At 37.4% G+C, this 25,086-nt stretch overlaps 1 long non-coding RNA gene across 1 annotated transcript; it reads right to left on the bottom strand.

Moving 5' to 3' along the window:
• Positions 1–15,985: 15,985 nt before the first annotated feature.
• On the bottom strand, positions 15,986–24,177 carry LOC139144138 (uncharacterized). The gene is made up of 3 exons (XR_011554756.1): positions 24,045–24,177; positions 19,120–19,206; positions 15,986–16,603 (listed from the first exon to the last, which is right to left on the bottom strand). It is a non-coding gene; the product is annotated as an uncharacterized lncRNA (long non-coding RNA).
• Positions 24,178–25,086: the final 909 nt, after the last annotated feature.

Here is a 25,086-nt window from a genome sequence, read left to right as displayed (position 1 = left end):
CAGGAAAATGCCACACACAAAAACTGGAGCTGGCGCAGCAATAACTACGCATGCGTACTCTAAACTTCGGAACGTCGAACACTGCACTGGCGGCGTTTCTTCAGAACACCAGTTCGCGAGATAAGGAGACAGGGCGTTTTCATCGCTCTACGATGTCGCCCGGCCGACATCGTTGCAACACTTCAAACAGTGGCGGCGCTCTCACTTCCGTTTTCACTTCTGCTCTTGTCAGTCTCTTGCTACATAAGGGATGACCATTAGACCTTGGGAGGGGGGGGTGGTCACAATGAAATTGTGAAAATTTTTTTTTTACTATTGTAAATTTCTGAATTTTTTTTTTCCAATTGAGATTAGCTGTGCAAATTTTTTTTTTCAGAGTAAATTTTCAGATTTATAATTTTTTTTTTCGTTCGTCGCTGTCTGAAGATAAAGAGGGCAAACATGTGGTGCCAAGCACCACAAGCGGCCACGCAAGCGGTCACTGGAAAGGTCAGGAGAGGGTGTCCCCCTGCTGCTGTTGGAGCTTTTGAAAAATAGAGATTAAAATGGTGTTATTTGGTGGCACTTGGGGAGTATTATTGCCGGGGGAGGTCAGGAGGGGGTGTCCCCCTCCTGCTTGTGGAGCTTTTGAAAATAGAGATTAAAATGGTGTTATTTGGTGGCACTTGGGAGTATTTTTGCCGGGGGAGGTCAGGAGGGGGTCCCCCCCTCCTGCTGTTGGAGCTTTTGAAAATAGAGATTAAATGGTGTTATTTGGTGGCACTTGGGGAGTATTTTGCGGGGGGAGGTTAGGAGGGGGGTGTCCCCCTCCTGCTGTTGGAGCTTTTGAAAATAGAGATAAAAATGGTGTTATTTGGTGGCACTTTGGGAGCATTTTTTTCGGATTACACATCTTCCTCTGAAACATGGTCTTCTTGCTCCTCAGTAGCTTCGTATAGTTTTGAAAATTGACTATTTTGGTTTCCTGGCTTCCCTTTCTACTGCGTGGTGAAATGCCTACATTCATCCCACCAAACATCATGCATATCTCATGATTTACAATTGATTTTGACAAGCTGAGAATCTAAAATAAGCTAAATAATATAGTGAAATTTGCATATTTGTGTTTTTAGAGCAATCGTTGCCCTTTTTTGATCAAAACATCTATTTCTCTGTAGCAGCATGTCCAAATTGATTGGATGTGTATAGATGTGTTGAAATTTCAATATTTGTCTTTTTGGGCAATTTATGCCATTCATGGTCAAAAAATCTGTATTCTCTGAAAGGGCTTGTCCAATTTCTTTGAAATTTGCTACACAAAAACGATTATCCATGCAGATTTATTCAGTATTTGCAATCGAGAAACTTTCAAAGTTCAACCCTTTTATGTGTTTTTGTGTTGGGATTTGTTGGATAGATGGCATTCTACGTAGTGTATTGTTGAATGTTAAAACATGTGTTGCTGTTGTTATTTGAGGCTGTTTTTTGAGAAAAAAGAATTGAAAATGCCTTTTTAAAAGCAAAATAATACATAATGACTTGATATGTTGTTTTATCATTATTGACGTGTTTCTACTTGTTCACCCATTCTTGCATTCATCATTGTAATAAAATGCTGTGAAAAAAATGAAACTGATGTGGCCTGCATCTGTTTACCTTGATCTTAAAAGGCAAATACAACTTTCTGTCTTGACAACCATACCATAGTTTCAATGTTTTACCTAGTGTACCTGCTTGGTTTGTACGCAGGAAACAAGTAGAAAACAGGCTCTATAATTTCATAATTTTCAAGTGATCAGAACAAAAAGTCCTGAATAGATAAGATAATCACACTTCCAGTATAAGGGATACAGTCACTCTAAAAATGTATAAATTAAAATTAAAAATGTGCCGGGAGGATGTATTAAAAATACAGAAAGTTGCTTACTGTCGGTAAAATGTAAAAAAAATTCAAAATTTTAAATACTTTTGCAGATTTTTTTTTTTACGCCTTTGTCTTCTTATTTATTTTTTTTTTATTTTGCAAACTAGTTGAAGATTTTTTTTTCCAAACTTTCTGCTCTGAAAATTTTTTTTTTCTGTTTTGACCACCCCCCTCCCAAGATCTAATGGTCCGTCCCTAAGCCTGAATATGAACGTATCCATATAATGTTAAAGGGACAAAGTCGGCCATTTCTCCATGAAGTTTGTTTAATGCAAGATACTACTTATATTGATTGACATGTTGAAAGATGCTGAATGAATGGGTGACCATGCATATATTTGACCCCGGTTTTAGACACGATACATGAAACCATGGTGACAATGAATTAATGGTCATGGCAATTAAATTATTTTTGCCATGGCTTCATTACAAATTAGTAAAATCACTGTTTAAATGTAAAATGAAGGCCCTATACTCAACGGTTTATATCACTTTGAATGTTAATCAAACGTTGTAGTTTATCTTTTAGGTAAAATTCGTATTAAAATTACTGGACAAGCCCACTACTGAAAAACTCATCCATGCATTCGTTACCTCCAGACTGGACTATTGTATCAGTCTGTTCTATGGTATTTCAAATGACCAACTAAATCGTCTGCAGTCTCTTCATAATGCAGCAGCCCGTCTAGTCACAGGTACACGTAAATATGACCACATCACTCCTGTTTTAATTGATTTACACTGGTTACCTGTGAAAGCGCGTATTAGTTAATAACTACTTTTAAGATTGTTAATGGCGATCACCGCTTTATTTGAAATATTTAATTGACCTGTATGTAACGACAAGAAATCTACGATCTTCAAAGAAATTGCGTGTAACTCCTCCTCGCGGCTATTTTAATAAGCCTTACGGTCATAGAGCTTTTTCGGTACGTACTCCTTTTCTGTGGAATGCACTGCCTTCAGAAATTCGTTGCACCAGAAATGTTACATCTTTTAACAACAACAACTTTATTGTCTTTAGGCCTTCAGCCCAGATCAACACAGATAAAGAATTACATAAACATTATAAACATATTGCACCATTACGTAAATAATACCAAGGCTTCTTTCCCTAATTCAAAAGCTTGATAAGTATAAACTTTGCTAAATGACATATATTGTTACTCATGAAGAGTTTCGTTAAATTTCGTAGACCTGGGTTTCTAATTGCCAAATTCGGCAGAAACTGAATCCGTAGATTGTCAGTGGTAAAGATTACATTCGAACAGAAAATGAAATTCATCATCAATAGAAAGAGTATCACAGATTTCACACGAACGTTCTGATCGCTCTAAGTATTTACTACAACAAGTTTCAATCAATAGTTTGTGACTGGAACAACGTAACAGGGACTATGACAGTGCCTTTCGATATCTATTGATTTTAAATATAAAGTAAATAATCTTAAATGATGGGTTGTGTTTGATTTGACAAAATAAGTGTAAACGACGTATTCGAGACATCCTCCCACCATTCATGTTGCCAGTTGTCCTTGACTCTGTTCATAAAGGTGATAAAATTGTTTTGTTTATTACCAACACCTTGGCTGACTCACGCATGACCGAAGCCATACCTGAAGAGTGTATTTTGTAAATATGTCACCAATGCTTAGCAATTCTACTATTCGGCATAGGCAGAAGTTTCACCCTCCATTCGATGCATCTAACATAGGTAAAAATAAATAGAGGGGTTCCTAATTCTCCAAGTACGGCAACAGTGGGAATGTTACGTTTTACACCAAGGAAACGTTTACGATAATTAGTGTACGGTCTCAATACATGTATACATTTGATATCCCCATAACTCAGCATCATACAGCAAAATCGGAAGTATCATTATATCAAAACCTTAAAAATAAAGATTACAAGGGAGTTCTCTGAACTTTTTGGTAAAGCGATTAAAATACGGATTTCTTTGTTTGGTCTGCTAGAGTTTGGGGGGTCAATCATTACGTCTAGAAAATACAATGCCAAGATATTTATAATACGATACAACATAAACCTTTTCCCCTTTATAAAACCATTGTTCTGTCTTTTCAATATCCAACCATTTCTGAAGACAATGATTTTTGTTTGTGCAAGATTTACTTTGATTTTCCATTTATCAGCAAACAAATTGGGTAAAATTAGAAGTCTTTGTAGGCCTACTACTGTATCAGCAAACAGAGTTATATCATCCGCATATCCATATAGCAGATGAAAAATATCTTTCAACTCGTGTTATCTGAATGTCCATGTGACCCGCGTTTTCAACAATACTTTGTAGTTCATTTATGAAAACAGCGAACAAAAAAGGGGCTAAGGATACATCTCTGTCTTACTCCCATTGGACAATCAAAGTTTTCTGTGATATGCTGACCTGTTCTACTAACATCATTATATATGCTATTAAAAGCATTTTACCTTGTACACCACTTGTAGGAGTAACGTAAATAACAGCGTATGGTTTACGGTATCAAATGCTTTAACAAAGTCAACAAAAATACAATAAAATCTTCCTCCTTTCCTGCAAAGATATTTCTTGACTATGGAATATAAAGTAAAAGTATTACATAAGGTTGAATATCCTCTTTTGAAACCTGTTTGGCACTCTGGCAGTTTCCTTCTGCCTCGGCCCATTCGTTAATATTTCATTCAAAATAATGGTAAATAATTTACTAAAGTTGCTTAAAGGCACTATTGGCGATCCCTGGGATCGTCTTTGTTCTAGTCTGTAGGAGGATTATGGAGGTTTGATAGCCCTTTGTTTTCTTTTGAAATTGTAATCTGGTGTGTAAATTTTCTGATGAGACAATCTGGTGCCAACAAAGGCCTTTAAAAGCGTGATACCTCTATAATTATTTACATTTAAGTGTGCCCTGAATTATAAAGTGGATCGATAACACCCGTAGTCCACTCCTCTGAAAAACTACCGGAATTAAAGATTAAATGAAAAAGTCTAACAAGGTATGATAGGAGGACATCCTCAGTAGCTTTGAAAAATTCAGCCGGCATTCCATCAAAACCCGGTGTTTTCCTGGTTTCTGAATAGCTTTGTGAATTTTGTCTGCTGTAATAATACTATCTAATATTGAATTATATTCACTATAGGTGTCGTCCATAGATAAATCAGGAGCTATAGTGTCATCCGACAAAGATTGAAATACTTTTTTAAATACTCAAACCACTCATTTGCCGAGATTTCAGGGCTTAAACACTTTGTACTCAATGATTTAAACTTATCACTATAGCAAAATATTGCGAGAAAGTGACGCTTGACCAGTGAGCTGCGAGAATGCACTCTTTGGTGAGAATAAAGTATGATAACAGATTCTCACCAGTGAGACTGTAATTCTCACCGAGTACGGTGAGAATGGTAATTTTCACGGTGAGAATGTATAATACTTATCATTTACTGGTGAGAATCAAGCAGACTCGCTGTTTACCGGTGAGAATTAATCAGACTCGCCGTTCATCGGTGAGAATCAACCAGACTCGCTGTTCACTGATAAAGTGAACAGCGAGTCACTGATAAAGTGAACAGCGAGTCTGGCTGATTCTCACCAGTGAACAGCGAGTCTACTTGATTCTCACCAGTGAATGGTGAGTCTGGTTGATTCTCACTAGTGAATGATGAGTATGATACATTCTCACCACGCATGCCTGGTGAAATTTCCAGTCTCACCGGTGAGAATCTGTTATCATACTTTATTCTCACCACGGAGTGTATTTCTCGCAGCTCAAGTTCTCACTGACTGCGGTGAGAATAACAAGAGATTCTCACCAATTGCGAGAAAGCGTCATTTTCTCTCTCCAGTCTCGCAATGTTTTCCTATAGTGTATCCGACAATGTTTTGCTATATCTACCTTCCTTCAGTAATGATAATTTAATGTTATCGTGATACTCTTGTTTCTTTTGCATACACAAAGCTTTGAATTTTCGAAGTTACGAAGATTTTTTGTTTTTCACAGACTTCAGCTGTTGACACCACAGGTCAAACCGGCCATGGGGCATGTGTACTGATGAATATTGGTGAATTTCGTTTCATTTCTTCAGCAGCACATTCAAAAATATCACATATATACGTATACAGCTAGAAATATCAGAAATATCAAATGCAAAACGTACATTATCCCACATTTCTGAGGCACTCATGCGCTCAATAAAAATATCTTTCAGTTAATTTTCATTTAAATTTGACAGCCTTTCGTGTACCCTCATATTCATTTACAGAGGGCTTTTGAAGACTAGGAATACACATATTCACTTCAATGTTGATACAATCGGTAAAATGATCGGACAGATCAATATCAATAACTGAAAAATATGTTACAGGTCTAAATAAATCAGTAGAGATGATTAAATAATCAACAGTGCTGCACCCATTATTTGAGATACATGTACACTCGCCAGGAATGTCTGGTTCGAAACTTCCGTTGACTATATGAATATCAAATATTTTACAAAGTGATAAAAAAGACTTACCAAAGTTATTGATGACTTAATTTGTCTTTTGATTTGCGTGGAAAGGTAAACGTATCACAGGAATATGATTCCAATGGTAAATAATCAATAGAATCATCTAAAATATTGAAATCCTCAGAAGAGGTTATTGCATTAAATCTCCTGTTAAAATTTCATTTACATCAGGATAATCAGACAATATATCTGAAATTCACTCTTCGAGGAGCACTATTCCGTTTACGTCAAGTAAACTATGGTATATAGTCGAGTATTCTGGTGCAGTGAAAACACAAAGTAAACAATATCTGTAGATGATTTAAAATGAAAGAAATCATTGTGAAACAGTAGTACAATTACATCTTGCAAATTGCATTTCAATTGAGTGACACCGTCTACAATATTATTACTAACATAGACAGCAACTCCCCCGCCCTGCGCCCTCGTTTACAACGTTTTACTCTTGGCATATTAAAACCAACGTAACCAGGAATACAATGGCATTTCATCAGATCCACTAAGCCAGGTCTCTACAAATCCAAGGATATTGTGATTTGCAATTGTTGATTGAAACTCATTGTGAAAACCTTAGCCCTCGTATTTTAAGTGTCAGTGTCTTCAAAACATTAGTCGAAATATCAACAGCAGTATTAGAATGGTTGTCACAGATACAAGTTTTAAAGTAGACATCCTTATCATTTTTTATTTTATTACACTTTAGACCTTGGCCTAGACCCTATTTTGATCTACCTTTTGGTTTGATATCATCGTTAACATTGTATCATGCACAAACACTCTACCTTCGATAATAATTCTATCATATAAAGAAAGCCTACATCGTTGGTTGTTTTGCCGGGCTTGTCTAACAATTTCGATGTTCTTTCTAATGTTACGAACACGGATAGAGAAATCTTCAGCAACAGGGTATTGTGTTTCAGAGTCTTGGCATTTCCGTGCAGCTGTTAACACCTGTTCCTTCTGCTTAAAACTTGTACACTTGGCAATGATTGGTCGCGGAAGGGAAGGGGTATTAAGCCGATGAGGACGTTCAAATTCAATTCAATTCAATTCATTTTATTACCTTTTTTTAAATCTTGACAAGTTCATTATTACAAAAACTGAAAATAGGCAAACGGCAAATATGGATACAGAAAAATAGCTGGGGCTTTCACTTTCTCCTCACTATCATCCAGCTTTCTTTACCGTTTGCCGGCTCAGGAACTCCATAAATAATGAAATCATTGCGTTTTAATTGCGATGTAGTACAGTCGGCTTCAGATTCGAGTTTAAACATCGTGTTCGTAGCTGTTCAGTTTCATTCCTGAGTAATTTAACATGTTCACATTCCCGCTGTAGCTCTGACCTGACCTCTCTCATTTCAGCTTCAATTTGTCCTATTTTGTTATTTATTTCATGAGAAAGGGATTCTATTTGATCGGAGATAGTCAATTTCATAGTACCAAGTTCATCCATAATATCTTTTATTGTATCATCATTTTCTCCGGTTTTGCCGCTGTCAGTGTTCAATTCTTCAAGCGATATCGAGCGACCGCACAGTACTCGCACCCTGGTAGACATTGTCTCTGTAATTTTAGGCTGTTTTGGCTTAGTTGACTATGGCCCGGGATTAGATTCTATATCGCCACTTAAATTAGTAATTATCGGAGACAACACATATAAGGCACACGTGAGGGCGTCAGGCAGTGGCTCAGTTCACGTTTGAAATGACCAGACAAGCCGTCACTCATATCAAATTATATTCTGACCGCAACAAAGCTTCAAACGCCAGTTTGTCTTGTAACGCTCTTGCTAGGCCAGAACATTTGATTTTGATTTGATTTTATTTTAAAGAGAGAATTTGAAGTAATACTCAGTATATTTTTTGGAAATTTGTTCCATTCAACACTATAGCTGTATATACAAAACTATTCTGATAAACACGGAGCCCCACCTTGAATAATAATAAATAGGGTCCGGATCTTGTACTATGGACATGACTGTTAAAAAAAAATTATCTGACAAATATACATGGTACATAAACAGGCAAACTGAGAAAATTATGAACCGTACCGTCTGAAAGAGCAGCACCAATGACGAGCAGGGTCGAGACAACTATCGTTGTACAGGCAAATCGATAGCCCAATTTCATTGTTGCAGATCACTTGACCATAGCGGGGTACGCAGACGGTAGAGTTACCAGTTTCCATGATGAGCTTATTGGTTGAGAAAATCAACCGATACGGTAACGCCAGGCAGTTAGCGTTATTCCAATCCTATGTAATTTCCTTTTCCTTAGACACAAACTTGATTTGTTCAAAAGTACCAAGGGGAGGCCTGTACTTCTCACGAGTTATGGAATTCAGTCAACACGATGCACACCCTTTGAAGGCTCGACGTGCAATCTTTACATCTTTTAAACGTTGTTGAAGACACATGTTTTTATTAAATTTTATTCGTAATTATAGTTTTAGCTGCCATGTTTCTGAATCCTTTAAAAAGTTGTATTCAGCGCACTGAGACGTTTGTGGAGTGGAGTAATTATTATTATTTACCTTCTGAAACTTAATGTCTATACATCATATATATACATATATATATATATAATATATATATATATATATATATATATATATATATATATATATATATATATATATATATACTTGAGATGTACAGATAGCTCCCAGTGTTGTTCGTAGCGTGGTTTGGTAATAGCGAATGAATAAAATTGTACACATCTACTGATCTGCATCTTCAACCTGATGAAGTCCTACTTTTAGGACGAAACGTTGTATCAAAATTACCAACAGAATAAACAGAAAATATACAAGTGTGCAATTTTATTCATCCGATATATATATATATATATATATATATATATATATATATATATAGAGAGAGAGAGAGAGAGAGAGAGAGAGAGAGAGAGAGAGAGAGAGAGAGAGAGAGTTTTATTGTATTTAATGATGACGATTTTAGCATATTTCATTCATCGAGACTTTCTGCTCCATTCTAATGTCATGAATTACAATAATATCAACAACACAGCAATGAGATCATGGTTTATAGCTTACGATCACTGCATAAAAACAAATCTTTGATTCATTGAGATATTTAACAGATAAATGTGACTTGCGAACAAACTTAACAATTTACAATTGTTCTTTTTCGTAACCCATTCGAAAGTAATTTCGCCTACTATACAGTCAGGTAAAATATTTTCAATTTTAGTGTCCGCTAGAAAACCAGCAGGATTCTGAGATCGGGAAAATGACACTTGAATTTACGCTCGTTAACCATGTATACATTATATGGGTCAAAGTTGTGTGATCGTGGGTCAAAGATGGTGCTAGAGTAAAATACGGGGAGTGTGTGAATATTTATCCGAGTACGTGTGATGAGATGAAAGGGGATGTAAAAAAGTTGCAGTTGAATACTTCTTCTACAGGAGGCGACTTAAGGGGTGCGGGGGATTAAACATTTTCGCTTTTTTGGGCAGCGCACATCACGTACTCAAATTTCTTTCTACAGACTACCCTTCCTCTGTCCTGTGATGTAATAAAATAAATTTTGGGACAATATTTCTTGTTTCGTGAGGGAGGATGGGATTTCAAAAGTAATGCAAAATGGGAACTTTTATATGTTGTTTTAGTTTTGTCAAGCAATATTAAAACAGTCAGAGACTTTCATAGTTAATAAACTGTCATGAATATATCAAGAGTGCCACAGAAAGCAACTTCAATAATGATACTTTCCTATAGTTTTATCTACATAGCACAAGTTTTCCAGTAGTCTTAAACATAAATTAACCCTTTAACATATCAGTAAGACTGTGACCTTAATTTAGTCAGTCATTGCGACTAAACGTATTGAAAAATGCATGTCCTGGTCTATCACTCAGTATTTATACCTAAATTTTTTACTTTAAAAAGGGCAGGGAGAAGTATAGCCTTGATAGTTGTATAGCTGCTGCAATGAAAATATCAAACTTTCTTCAATTTTGTTATAAGTGCCAATTACCTGAAAACACCATTCAATTTGTATCCACATCTCAAAAACACTGAACCAGATGTGATTTCAGTTTGCTTGATTTTACTCCCACTTTCATGCATGTCACTGCTTACAGAGTATCCAATGAGTTTCAGATAGTATTAAGTCTACAACCTTCACACCCACTATTCAGACTTAAATTTTTAAAAATAAGATTGCATGTTATACATATACATGTTTTGTTGGTGAGCTAAATACTATGCATTTCAACATGCTTTTGGTTATATTCATGAATACTGCAGGGATCGAGGCTAGAGGCATGCATTCAGGGGAGGGGAATCTGAAAATTTCAGTTCAGAAGAGCTGGAATGGGGACATGAAGGGTTTACTCTGAGTCTAGGGGAGGGGCTACTTAAAGTACTTTTTTACATACGTTTTGTATAGTTTGGTACATAAGTAATTAAATAACAAGAACATTTTTACATCCTCTTCACACTCTAATGTAAGTAAAAAGTAAACACAATATAAAACCATTGCATCTCATTTCATGACTTTTTATTTAAAACAATCTCCAATCTCATGATGCCATTGAATTTTCAAAAACAAAACAACAAGTAGACCTCGTAACAGGACACCGAGCTGCAACTGATGTCATTTTTTAAAAATATATTCATACAATATATCAAATACTGTTTCTTGCTGTCATGTTCAAACACACAACATTCAGTTTGTTAACAAAGCCTGTATATTTTAAAATATAGGTGATAATTAAACTGGAGTCCAGAATGAAAGTCATTTGTAGATGCAAATCTATACACGTTCACAGGTTGTGTTTGCAAGCTTAACATGCAGTAGAATAGGAACGCACTTGATTAACTTAACAATGGTATTGTTCACATTTTCAAAGTTAATATTTCTACTGCCTATGGGTAGTGACAGAGATAGCTCTGACTTTTAAGAGTTGAAGAACTCCCAATGTGGGTCATGTGACTGACGCTCATGACATTGACTGCTTTCATACAAAATATCAGGCCAGAGATTAACACATGGAAGATTGTTTTATAAATAATGCCATTTAAAACATGACATTTAAAACATAATGAATACACTGCATTTGACTTTCGGGCTATAAAAAAAAGTCTTAACTTTCGATTAGCTGGCCAATCATGTAAACTTAAGGTTCATCAATTATTACACATTCATCTGATCATATCGTATAAAAATACCGTCAATGACAGTGTGCTCATATTTGGTCCATCAAGATATATTTTAACAAGAAAAACAGTAATGACAAAAGTAAATAAGTCTGAAACTGTAGGTACTGGAGGTCAACTTTAGGAACAGGCTTAGCAGAGGAATCTTTCAACACAGTCCTTCATGGTTTCAGCAGGTCTGTCAATATGTATCAGTTCATGAACAATGACAGGAAATGACTTGAGGTCAGTGGAGTAGGCTGTTTAAGTCACTGCCACCACTCCTACACATAATAAGTACACTGGATACAAATAGGTTAAAGGTTATAGAAGCTCTGACTGAGATGTGTAAGCTGGTTAAGTTACACTGAAATTCGACCTTCCTGCAACACTCTGTCGGTTGAGACGTTTTTTTATTGATAAGAGTAGCAGACTTTATTGGGGTGAACACAGCAGGGATGTAATTAAATCTGTGTTTGTTTATATCAAAGCAGGCATCCAGTCTCAATGAGATACAATAGCGGGAAGATCATTCCGTAACTGACACCGAGCAAGACAACTTCAAGAAATCGTCAGTTTTATACTTGAGAGATAAATCGTCAGAATTCCGCTGCCGACTCTCTGTGTGCTTTATAATATATTGAATAAAAACGACAAAGTTTGTGTGTCATTCATCATAGTTTAATAACTCACTGAAGGCGGAAGTCACATTTTCTTTTGATGCAGATCTACCGCACATAACACTTGCCAACTTGAACAAAACGTACAAAAGGTAAGGTAATTTGTATCGAACCATACTAACGACAAAGATATTAGCAAAGGTAACCAAAAAAATCCAAAACAATCTAAAAGCAACAAAGTTCAGTTCATGCATACTGAATTTCGTACTCTACCATGTCGCAAAGTTTAAAGAGTCAGAACTGGGTTGATTGTACAAAGGTGTAGCCTAATAGCCGAGAGTTCAGGCCTTTTGCTTATAGAAAATGTACTAGGGCGCTCTGAGAAATTACAATGTCAATGTCAATGATGCAGCACTCAATAAATGCGTACTACTCGTCTGAGTCTGGGGACGGTGCACAGTTTTCAAGGGGCGACTCGATTCGAAGTGGTGGCTGTACTGTCGCGGGAACATCGCTTGCCGACGTCGATGTTGCCGTGGGATAAGATACAGAGATATAATCCCTCCATGCATATGCCCGTCTGCTGGCACGTAGCTATATCCGTATGGCGTATACATTGGACTGAACTGCGTAGTCGGAGCTGTCAGTGTATGATCAGCATTCCATGGATATGGATAGAGTTGGTAGGGGTATCCCATTCCATAAGAATACTGTGCGTATGGACTGTAAAACTGGGTCGGGACTGGCGATATGTCAGCTGGTACAGTACCAGATATGCCAGAGACTGTCGAACTGCTTGTTGATACATGGAGATTGTCTGCGCGATGAACATTGTTTGAGGCTTCCTTGACCTTGGGTGGAGAACAGACACGGCGATTTTCATTCGTCTGACCCGGTGCTTCGCGCCCCATCGCTGTCACATCACGATCGTGGGATCGTCCCGGTGACATTTGGACTTTCCTTTGTTTCAACATTTCTTGGATAGGGTCTGGCAATCGTGAGCCTGGGCGATATTTATCTGCACGATTGTGTTTACTATTAAAATTGTCAATAACAGTTTGGAACGTTTTTCCAGCCTGCGCAATGTTTTCCGGGACTTTGCCTTTATAATGTTTCTCAAGAATTGCACAGTCTTCCTTGATCATAGCGGTCCTCGGCATGATTCCTGACGACGTGCGCATCAAATATTTTCTCTTGTTAGAATTCAGTAAGGTACTGTACACGCGCGAGTAAAACGTTGTCGCCGTTGCTTCGTAAACAGTTTTCTTTAACTCAAGCGCAGATTTCTTTTTCTTTAGGTCAGTTTTCAGTTTGCAGACTATTTCATTTGCTGATGTAATTTCTTTCCTTTCCATGGGATGGTCGCCAAGTGAACCGCACTGTTCAACGGTAACACAAGTACGAAATGGGCACTTCCGCTTATCATGTGATCCGTATAGATGACAGTTGGTGCATTTCTTTTGGCCCGCTTCTCTGCGTTGATCAGTTTGTCTGTAACGATTGTTCAAACTGTCATATTTCCTAGTAGCTTCACTGAGTTCCAGTTCCATTTCGGAAATTTCACCTTGTATTGCTTCCATCATGAGCTCGCTCGGCGATTGCCAAGTATAATTTCCCCACTCGGAGTCGTCATCCGTGTCCGATTCCGCCATTGCACGTACATGAGATGCGTCTCTCGTGGTTCGCGGTGTCTACTTGGTCGTCTTTCTCTTTGTCGGGGAGATCGGGTTCGGAAGAGTCTTTTAGAAATTCGTCCACGACTCGAACCGACGACAGTGTCAGGACTCCTTTTCTGGTCAGTGCGATTCTTCGATAGAGGAGTCGGTAGATTATCAACGCCATACATAATCATCCGTTTGTGAGTCTCGCTGACACGGTTTCTGAACTTCGAAAAGTCACATTCTCTGAAAAACTTCAGCGAAGTCGTGGAAGTGAAGTCAAGTTCTTCAAATCCGACCGATATTTGAGCAGAGCTGGGCTAATGGAAACTAGAAAGTTCTCAAGCGTTGAGATATTGGGCTTACTTGGAGACTTTGATTCCATGGCCAAAGATTATCACAATTTTGTCCGGTAGACGCGTGTGCCAATGTTCACTGACAGTGTAACATATGTAACTTTTCAATTTGACAAGGTGTGAAGATTTGGAACGACTAGCTACATTTCATAGATGGGTGGGTCAAGGTGTACATTCAGTAAACGAAAGTTTCCGCGTCGTAATGACTTTGGAGCAAGAAACGATGTGGTGAATAAATCATATTGCACAATTGGCGGATTTTGTCATGCTTTTTGCTTGAACTTGACCTTCCTCGTCACCAATTATATACACACCCCTTCCTATCGTGAATCTTTCCCAAGTCTCGACTGGTTTGTTCATGACCCTTTTTAGGGTATATGGTATGTTCCAAACTAGCTCAGCGTGAGCGGTGTAGGGAGCAAAATTTCCCGCGCTCACTTTGGCCACTTCCCTGCGACGGTTTGTCATCTATAGCGCACAAGTAAGGAGGTGTCTCAGACTGGACGTTCATTTTGCCGTGGAAAACCACTATCAAATGACTTGAGATATATGATCAGAACGGAGATGCTGTCACTTGGTGCAAATAATATGACTGGTTATTTTCCCTCTGGTAGTATGAGGAAAGTCGCAGAAAGATTCAAGTGAACAAATCAACAGTAAGCCGCATTTGGAAGCGCTTTTGTGAAACTGGCGAAATCGTACCCGGTACTCCTGGTGGACAGACTCGAAACAAACTCACCGATCCGGACTTAGAATTCATCGAGGTGTTGAAAAGAGAACGACCCTCCATTACCTACAAAGAAATTACGGAGCAACTCCTGCAATATGGCTCAGTTAACTCAGTCAGCGTCAGTACAATTGGCAGAGCAGTTCGCACCGAACTAACCGGTGGGCCCTGGACATATAAGCGAATGTCGATCATCAATCAGCATCGTTTTACCGAAACAAATATGGATTACACGCAAGCATATTTAGACTATTTGGCTACCAAGAATCCGGCAAGAGTGAAGTTTATGGATGAAAGTGGGGTGAAAATACAAACAGGACAACGTGTGTACGGCCACTCACAGCGAGGAGTGAAGACCTATGAAATTGGGCGTTATTTGACCGGGGCAAACAACACGGTGAATCTTCTGTGGGACTTGATGGCGTAAAATAATGCTTTGTGATCGATGGGCCATCTAATGGCAATGAATTCATTAGATACTTCACTGAAGCTACGACGGCGTTTACAGATGATGGTGAGGCCGCTTTAAACCCAGGAGACACTGTTGTGGTAGACAACGCCCCAATACATCACCATGACCAGGTGATCATGTTAGGAATTTATTAGACGATATCGGTGTCGAAATTGTATTTTTACCAACCTACTCACCAGATTTCAACCCAGTAAAATTGCTTCAATAAGATGAAGTCACTTCTTAAAAAAGACTATTACCGTGAACTATTACACGACAATATAGCAGTGGCAGTGTACAATGCGGTTCGGATGATTACCCCAAACGACACGTCTGATTATTTTGCCGCGACTGGCTATTTACAAGTACCACGGCAATGAAATGTTTAAGTATCACAAGACAAAATATCCCCACAGCATTGATTTGTTCACATATAAAGTAGTTTTATGCAAGCATGAATGTATGCATCATTATGTGAAGTGATTATTTTGGTTCTACACAGAAACTTTGTTTTTATTTCACATCAACTCAACGGCAGAGTTGCAAACTCTTAGGATTTCTTGAAGTTGCCTTACTCGGTGTCAGTTGCGGAATGATCTTCCCGCTATTATCTCATTGAGACTGGATGCCTGCTTTGATATAAATAAACACAGATTTAATTACATCCCTGCTGTGTTCGCCCCAATAAAGTCTGCTACTCTTATCAATAAAAACAACGTCTCAACCGACAGAGTGTTGCAGGAAGGTCGAATTTCAGTGTAATACCACTACTCCTGAACATTTGCAAGATTTCCCCTTTTTCTAACCTCATTTGCATATTTTTGACACTGACATGTTCATTTAAACAACAGAACATCTAAACCCTGGGTCTACCTGTACACCAAATACTAAGATGGTAGGTCAGCAGTTTGGGAGCTTTTGCATCGGACTTTTGTAACAAATTACAAAGCTATCAGACAAGTAATTTTGAGAACACATTTTCTTGACCAAAACTGACAAGTGACCCTATAAAGCATACCATGAGGATAGTAGTAATGTTCTTAATCTGCATCACCAGACTCCTGACAGAGAAACCATACTTTGTTATTTATTTTAAGGCACTTAATTTTTCTGTCTGTCGGCAGAGCATGTCTGCATCTTTCAATGAGATTCTTTTATTTTTTGATACAAGAAATGTAATGGCTTCTTTATATAGGATTTCCGTCATGTACTGTGGAACAAATCTGTAAAAAATCAGAAAATTTACAGGATGTATCATTAATGTGTTCGTTTGAGGATTGGTGAAAAATATCAATCAATCATTACATCAAAGCCGCACATTTTTACATGGTTTTACGACTTATCCGGACACCTTAGTTTCTATATCATCAGCGAAGTTGCTGGGTAATTAGCAAGTTTGGTGTCCAGATAAGTTGTAAAACCACAGTTTAAGATGCATGAGAACCACACACAACCTGTTTCGAAATGTGAGAAAAATGTTCAGGGACTGCAGCTCTTTCTTGTGTTGGTCATGTTACTAGGGTACACATTTGTTTCGACTTTGCTAACTCTGACTTAACACATTCTTGCCTGCCAGAGCATATTTGTGTGATGCTACTCAGCATTCACTCTTACTTTACTCAGATACATTAACAATGAGTTCATTGTCATTAACCAGTGGTTGTAAGTGACTGTTTACAACTTGTGACATGTACTACATAGAATGAGCCACAATCTTCAGTTGATATTGTATGTGACTTTAGTTCTATTCCCTGATCTGAGTCAGTGTAATTATTCAACTTTCAAGAAAGCAAAATCACAGTCGCCTTTTACTATATCTAAATATGCAACATTGTCACAAAGATCAAACATTTGCCTTTTCACCATCCTGAGATGACAGAAAATTTTTTTAAACCTTTTTAAACAATTTTTACGCCAGGAAAACTTACAGAGCAGTGAATTTAACCCTGGTTGATATCTTTAAATTGTGCTCAACTAAAAACTAAGTAAGATATAAAAAATCTGAGACACAATTTGGAAGAGCGTTGTGACAGCTTGCATTCCAGCAAGTTTGAGTCAGATATTTTTAAGTATTGAGACAAAACATGGGTAAAACCGATTTTTGAAAGGTTATGCAAATTACCTGCCATATGATAGTTATGTAAACAATGGTGACACTGTGGTTACCAAAATCTTACCCTATATCTTGGCCTTCAGAAAATGTATAATTTAAGGGGGTTCTGAGCTTATTAACTATCAGAGAATTGTTAGATTAACGAGGTCAATTTCTTGTCTTGGAACCTTAATGCTCTCTCTCGAGTTCAAAAGGTGTATATGGCCAAGCATACAGCATTGTAACAAGATGGCTAACGTGAGTGCTGTCATACTTTCATACTGCCTGTTGCTGTCAACAACTTTTTTGTAATTCACTTTCAGTGATTTTATCTTGCTCTGGAACTGATAAGCTATCCTGTTTAAATCTTTTTGTACAGCCCTTTCAGCAATTTTTTTTGTAAACAAGGCTGTCTCTACAGGTTCCACCCAGCATTCTCTGTATACTTTCATCTGCCCAGACTGAGATAAGCAAACTGATCGTCAAACCAATTATTGTCATGGAATGTAGTGCTCTGTTCGGCAGCCGTGACGAAAGAAATTGAATGTTGGTTGTTGTTTGTTATACGTTACATTTAGCTGTTGCGTATGGGCGTTTAAAACGGCTCTGAAGCGGGTCAGTCCGTCCACACAATGAGTTGCAGATAGAGTTAATACCTACACAGGCTCAGGTCTGGCCGGCTGAACTGTCTCACATTTGAAACGTTTCAGAAGCAATTGTGAGCATCCATTCATAACTTTTGTGCCCGTGTTTATCCATTTATGACCTTGTTTGTGTACCGTCTATTTACTGTCTGTTCTGTGCTGTTTTGTGTCAACGTTTACAACTATTGTCTTACGAATTCAGACCTAGTGTCATTGGATTATGGATTGGTATGATTGCGATTATTGGACCAGAGCCATTTCAGAGGCATTTGAATGGCCATGGCACAACTTATGAGTTTTTCAACATTTGAACTTCACAATCTATTCTCAGTGTTTTTTGGACAAAAACGCCACATTAACCTGTCAAGCCATTTAGCAAAATGCCTTGTAAAACAGAGAGTCATTTGGCCAGATAACAAGTAAATTGGCGGTCAACTTCAGTGGTCTGGTACAGCGATTGTAATACAAAAGTCAGCAGGAAGCCCAACTCTGGCCATAAAATTGATACTGATACTACAGGCTGCGTAAACATCGCACAGTGGTACAAACCATTTCTCTCATGGTATATCTTAGAAAAATAAACTGAACTGAATGAAGAATAATTCACAATTGACACCGATTGAGATTACCCACTGATTTTAGTGTTTGCAATTGCTGTACCCAACCAGTAAAGTTGATCGCCAATTTATTTGTTATCTGGCCAAATGACTCCCTGTCTCACTAGGCATTTTGCTAAATGGTTTTGACAGGTTAATGTGGTGTTCTCCGGTGTAACATAAGGTCATGCTATTAGAAAATATACACAATGCCCTCTTACACAAGAACATAACAGTCCCTCCAGTCCAATGAAGCTAAAGTGAAAAATTTATTTTCCGTTATTTTGCATGTAGTCAGCAAATACATGTGAAAATAAATTCCTTGTGAAAAATTTTAAAATACTGTACAATAAACATCAGAAAGCGAACATATTTCTATGATATTAAATACAGTATGAAACACTCACAGTATGTTGTTCATGGATTGCTCCTCCATACTACGTACAGTTTTCTTGTCACTTGTAGTAATGCATACTTCCCATCCTGAAAACAGACTGTGATAGAAAAAGTGCAAAACTTTTACAGACTGAAGTTTACATACTCAATTAACATTACCAAATACTTTAGTGTGGTACAAATGATAGGCTCTCACCTTTGACCTTTGGACTGGGTGCCATTGCTTTAAACGCCATGCTTGGTACTATGTAATTTGGATCCCGAAATGTTTGTTGTAACTGTACATACATACAGGTAAATGCATTTCTTCATCAATTTCCTGATTTGCGGATGCCAATATTTATTTTATAATTAAGTCTTTATCATGTACACAAAAGCATACCACAATTATATGACAAGATAGAACAGTTTCATTTTTGACCAAAGCATGCTTAATTTTGGGTACACACCTACAGTCCTTTTGTGAAGTTGTCTTGGTTTATTGTTTGAAGTAAGAATATATTGAAGCAAACTCCAAACAGAACACTCTATTTTCAAGGGAGACAGGGGCATGGCTTTTGCAACTATAATGCCCATTCTCTCAAAAACAATAAAATCCGTCTCCGAAGCCAACCTTTGTGTACATTCCAGTCATATATATTCTAGATAAGTTCAATAGAGTGTTTGAAGTAAGAATATATTGAATAAACTCCAAAAAGAACACTTTAATTTGAAAAGAGACAGGGGCATGGCTTTTGCAACTATAATGCCCATTCTCTCATAAACAATAAAATCCGTCTCCGAAGCCAACCTTTGTGTACATTCCAGTCATATATATTCTAGATAAGTTCAATAGAGTGTTTGAAGTAAGAATATATTGAATAAACTCCAAAACCAACACTCTAATTTGAAAGGAGACAGGGGCATGGCTTTTGCAACTATAATGCCCATTCTCTCAAAAACAATAAAATCCGTCTCCGAAGCCAACCTTTGTGTACATTCCAGTCATATATATTCTAGATAAGTTCAATAGAGTGTTTGAAGTAAGAATATATTGAATAAACTCCAAAAACAACACTCTAATTTGAAAAGAGACAGGGGCATGGCTTTTGCAACTATAATGCCCATTCTCTCATAAACAATAAAATCCGTCTCCGAAGCCAACCTTTGTGTACATTCCAGTCATATATATTCTAGATAAGTTCAATAGAGTGTTTGAAGTAAGAATATATTGAATAAACTCCAAGAACAACACTCTAATTTGAAAGGAGACAGGGGCATGGCTTTTGCAACTATAATGCCCATTCTCTCATAAACAATAAAATCTGTCTCACAAGCCAACCTTTGTGTACATTCCAGTCATATATATATTCTAGATAAGTTCAATAGAGTGTTTGCAGTAAGAATATATTGAATAAACTCCAAAAAGAACACTTAATTTGAAAAGAGACAGGGGCATGGCTTTTGCAACTATAATGCCCATTCTCTCATAAACAATAAAATCAGTCTCCGAAGCCAACCTTTGTGTACATTCCAGTCATATATATTCTAGATAAGTTCAACAGAGTGTTTGAAGTAAGAATATATATAAGAAAATCCAAAACCAACACTCTAATTTGAAAGGAGACAGGGGCATGGCTTTTGCAACTATAATGCCCATTCTCTCAAAAACAATAAAATCCGTCTCCGAAGCCAACCTTTGTGTACATTCCAGTCATATATATTCTAGATAAGTTCAATAGAGTGTTTGAAGTAAGAATATATTGAAGCAAACTCCAAACAGAACACTCTAATTTTGAAAGGAGACAGGGGCATGGCTTTTGCAACTATAATGCCCATTCTCTCATAAACAATAAAATCTGTCTCCGAAGCCAACCTATGTGTACATTCCAGTCATATATATTCTAGATAAGTTCAATAGAGTGTTTGAAGTAAGAATATATTGAAGCAAACTCCAAACAGAACACTCGGAAGCACATAATTGACGTTAATCAGAAAACTTAATCAGAATTTGAAAGCACACAGGGGTTCAGCATTGGTCACTCTGGTCTGACAGATGGCACATTCCAAAGGCAACATATGCTGAAATTTGTGTAATACATTTCCTAGACAAGTTCAACTAAATGGATATGAACGGATAAATCATCACTATGTCCCTTTGAGAACACACTGACAGATGCTCAGTAGAGATGCTGGTGCTAGCTTGATAACTAACCTAAAACTTGAAACTTCATTGTGTAGGAGTAAAGAGTGTAACATGTGATGTCCTGGATACTTAACCCTTTCACCACAATGGTTTTACCCAAACCCATTGTTATCAGAATGGTGATCTTGGACCTGTTTCCAGGGAACCAGGCTAATCTCTAGAATGTGAATGTCAAAGTCTGTATATTGACTCAAGGATGTTTACTCAAGACTGAAGTGAGCAGATATGAGATAATATAACAAATGCCTAGGGTAGTCTCAAATGTGAGAAACTAAAATATGAAATATGTTATTTTTTATCGCTTTTGATGCCCATGTTTCTAGCATTCATCTAACAGTACACACATTTCTGTTCCATAACTCATAAAACAGTCCAAAGTGCAGTATTGGTGTACCTTCCAAAATACACATATGCAAGGCCCCTAAAATAAATTAGTTGAAAAAGAGGGTCAACAATTTCTCATATCTATCTAACCGCTGATTCGTTTGGCACCATTTTGTCCATGTAGCCGACACGAACACGAAGTGTCTGTTACCGGCTACCAAAAACTATGAAAAATAGTAAAGAGTGAGCTACAAAATCAATATCAGTTTTAAGTTGAAGGTAGAATAAGTCTGTGCCTTTGTATAAAATACTATAAAAATAGGGCCAAAGTCCCTGAAGCTACTATAGACATGGATACAAAATTAAGTATTTCCTGACTGTATGAAATTATCTCACTAAGGTCATCCTAGGGACATGTAAACCAAATATTAAAGCTGTCTGACCAGCGGTTTTGAAAAAACAAGCGATTCAACAGTTGACAGAGCTCTGCTGTGTTATGTAGAGAATAACCTTTTGTGACACATGTATTGATGAAGAAGGATATCTTTGATAGCTCATTTCAGGATGGCCTGACCAAAAATGGAAAAAATTCCGTAAAAATACAGATTTGCGTATTTCATCAGACTATATTAGTCTATAATAGCAATAAACGAGAGTTCATTACATTCTAATTAAAGTAAACAAGACTTGCTTAAATCAAGATTTACGTCATGAAAAAACAGCATATCTGTCAGGTTATAAAGAATCTTGAGCTGGTTATCTTCATCCTATTAACCAAGCACATTTTAACTTTCAAATTAACATTGTAAGTTCTGTTGAATAAGTTGAGACTCGACGTACTCAGAGAAAGCACACTGAAGAGACAAATGTTTGAAACTCAAGAAGTTCAAGGTCATCAAAAGCTATATAGGGAATCATGTTACACTTTCATTGCACTGTTTACACAGATTGCATAATTGCTATAAATAGCACATGAGGAATCTTACAGCCCAGCTTTACCATAAAAACCCTATCACTTTGACCACTCTTTTAATTGACCACTCTATTTTTTCCTCAAAAAGTAATCTTATTTTATCCTTACCAAGTCAACCATAAATGGAAATTAGAACTTTCTCTATCTTTATTTATTTGACCATCCTATCATGACAAATCATTGTGAGCAATTTCTTTTAGATAACATAAATGGTGGTTCAGAATATATCAAAGTTGGGATTCAGGAAAGTTGCCTTTACATGTTTTAATCCTCCAAGATGGTAAGCATTTCACTATGAACTGTCAAAAATGTTGAACTTTCTGATAATTCCACACTAACATTATTTTGGCTTTGATGATTTCCTAATTAATTCAATTATTTAAAATCATATTAATTATTTTTTCCGGGTGAATTGATAGGGTTTATACAGTACAAGAATTACATACGATGTAAGTCAAATTTTGACCAAAAATGACAAAAAATTCTTAAAAATACACATTTGCATATTTCATCACAATTTGAACAAATCTAAGTTGGGTTATCCCTAGGGACCTGTATACCAAATAACAAAGCTGTCTGACCAGCGGTTATGAAGAAGAAGATTTTTTACCAAAAACACCTTTTTTGGCATTAATTTGCCTATTTTCAACAATATCAAAAATTAAAAAAAATAGTTTCTCTAAATCATATTTTTCATCTACACAACAAATATCAAATCAGTAAGTACTGCGGTTCTCAAGATATTTGAGTGGACGGACGCCTCACAAACGGACATACATACATACATACATACATACATACAGACTGACGCCGGACGCCGGACGGATACCCATCCAATAGCTTCTATAGACTATAGTCTATAATAGCTAAAAATAGTAGAAAGTGAGCAAGTAGCTGAAAGTTAGTCGAGGAGACCTTGACCGCATATCATTTGCATCTCATTGTCGGCTACATGGACTGTGTGCCCCATTTTGAGGAATCAGAACCTTGAACATGGTCTAAACATCTGTATCAAATATCAACACAGTCTGTTCAGCAGTGTTGACTTCTTGTCGTTTACGGACAATTTTCACTGTCCGACACCCACTCAACCCCATCATTATGTTAAAAATTATCAAATGTTACCGCCTCTCTCCCTACCGCGCAGAACAGCACTCTGAGAATCGATGTAGCACAACGTTATAGCTAGGTCCCATGGCATTTGAGGAGGGACCCTGGTTATACCTCAGGTACGTGGAGTTGCCGTGTAGTAGTTTCTCTATCACGGTCCCTCCACAAATGTGGGGACCGTACGTGTGTCTCTATGCGTACACGGCAACTCCACTTTATACCTGTGGGTTTTGCTAGCTTACATTACACTTGCGGTCCACTGTTAAAGATCGTATACAGTTTTTCGATTTCATGACGTGCAGCTGCTTGGGTAACACTTCGTACACTGAAAAATTGTAACATACCGTGATTCGGCAGGATTCCTGAAGAATCAATCAAACGCAGGGAGCGTGGGCCTACATGTACGTCCTCTCACAGTCCCTCTATCCACTGTGGTCCTCTCAAAACGCAAGGCAGCATGGCGACAATCTGCGCATGCGCTCTGCAACGCTTTAGACCTGGGCGTTATCATTGCGACCAATGAAAACGCCCTGTCTCCTTATCTCGGGAACTGCCTCTATCGTTTTCTTTGCAGGCAAGCGCTGCGCTGTGCTGCCGTCCTCCAATGCGATTTCCGAGTCGCCTCTCACTAGCCAGGGTCAGGCCTGAGCTAAGGTTATTGCCCTATGGGACGGGGAGCGCGCCTAAATATATATTTCTTACGGGGTTGTGCCTTCGAAGTTGAAAACATCCACTCAACGTAACTGAAGGATTTCTCGACTTCAGGCAAAGGTACCATTTAGGCCTATCATGTGAAAGGTTTCCGAAAAGAATAAGCAATGAGGACATTCCCATAGTAGGCCTATCCGTGTGAGCTTAAGTTTTATTTATAGATGAAAAGTCGACTTATGTTTAGGCTCTATTGCTTTTCCGCGAAAAAGTGGCCCATTTGCGCAGCACATGACAGGCACAGGAAATGATGGCCAATGAAAACGTATTTAGCCTACATTGCATTTGACAGGGAGTAGGCCTATCACTATCGTCCATTCCTGTAGGCTACATATATCTTTTATTATACATATATCATATATCTTTTCATGAACAACTTGCAGATTATATTTTAACTTTATAAAAACAAAGAAATACCTAGTTATATTTATTATTAGCTGCTATTATTATACTGTAGGCCTAATACTTTATCTTTATTGAAGAAAATAGGCCTAACTTATTTTTTATCACACTTTTATTGCCACAAGTGTGATGTAGCCTAAATCCTATATTTACAAGCAAGCAATAAAATATTATTATTATTATTATTATATCCGTGGGTATTTAAGTTGTGCAAGTATTCATATCAAATGACTAGAAAATTCACTTCACGGGCATGCAGAATCTGGTTGCTTTTCT

This window comes from Ptychodera flava, chromosome 11, assembly GCF_041260155.1.
Source record: "Ptychodera flava strain L36383 chromosome 11, AS_Pfla_20210202, whole genome shotgun sequence".
In the NCBI taxonomy this organism is placed as follows: domain Eukaryota; kingdom Metazoa; phylum Hemichordata; class Enteropneusta; family Ptychoderidae; genus Ptychodera; species Ptychodera flava.
The sequence above is the reverse complement of the archived record's forward strand: the minus strand, read 5'-3'. Positions and strand labels throughout refer to the sequence as shown.